At 46.5% G+C, this 820-nt stretch overlaps 1 non-coding gene across 1 annotated transcript; it reads left to right on the forward strand.

Moving 5' to 3' along the window:
- The first annotated feature begins 500 nt into the window (after nucleotides 1-500).
- On the forward strand, nucleotides 501-574 carry TRNAT-CGU (transfer RNA threonine (anticodon CGU)). Its single transcript has one exon. It is a non-coding gene; the product is annotated as a tRNA-Thr (tRNA).
- The last annotated feature ends 246 nt before the right edge of the window (nucleotides 575-820 follow it).

Raw genomic sequence — 820 nt, forward strand, 5'->3', positions numbered from 1 at the left:
TTTACTTAGCCACGGGCTATAGCTCAGAGAGCTCTTTTAAATGTCTTCCCCCCCACCCCCAGGAGTGCTTTCTCCTCTGTGATGACATGGTTGAATTGTGTTACTTTACTATGAGATAAAGCTTTAAAATATCCTGCTCTAATTTCAGGATGGGTCTGTAACCATAACTGATCTCTGTGGGAAGTGGCCTCTAGATAGTGATCTTTGGGAAGAGCTGGATGAAGAGCCTGGAGCTTATGGAAAGGTTACCATGACTCAGAGTTGAGCTGAAGGTGCTGTGACTGAAACGCAGAGCACTAATCAGTATATGATCACAGCAGCCTGTGGAAGAAGTGCATGTTAGAAGCCCTCTGTCAACTCAGCTGTGGCTTTCTGTGCACAGAGCCAGAGAGCAAAAAGTCTGCAAGTCTTGAAGGAAATGGGGAACATCTGTACTTTGGAATGTGAAGGTGTTGTCTTGGACCGTAAAGGGGAAGAGTTGCAAAGAGACTATTGAGGAAGGCACCATGGCTTAGTAGGCTAAAGCACCTGTTTCGTAAACAGGAGATCCTGGGTTCAACTCCCAGTGGTGCCTTGTTGTATGGTTTTTGTCTCCTCTGTTCACATTTTCCTCTGTCTTCCTAGGAAACTGAAGAGACCTCCTTTCATAATTCCAAGTAATTGCTTGTTAAGGAAAAGGCTTCTTTCCGGAGGAGCGTTGGAGAGAATCAAATCCTCAGTCTGGAGTTGATGAAAAGGCTACTGGCATTGGCATCGGCAAGGAGGTTGCTCCAGCTGCAATTTGCTGTGAGAGGAGAGCCTGTGTTGTGCGCCCATGCGA

The sequence above is a fragment of the Chrysemys picta genome, chromosome 16 (assembly GCF_011386835.1).
Source record: "Chrysemys picta bellii isolate R12L10 chromosome 16, ASM1138683v2, whole genome shotgun sequence".
Taxonomy (NCBI): Eukaryota; Metazoa; Chordata; order Testudines; family Emydidae; genus Chrysemys; species Chrysemys picta.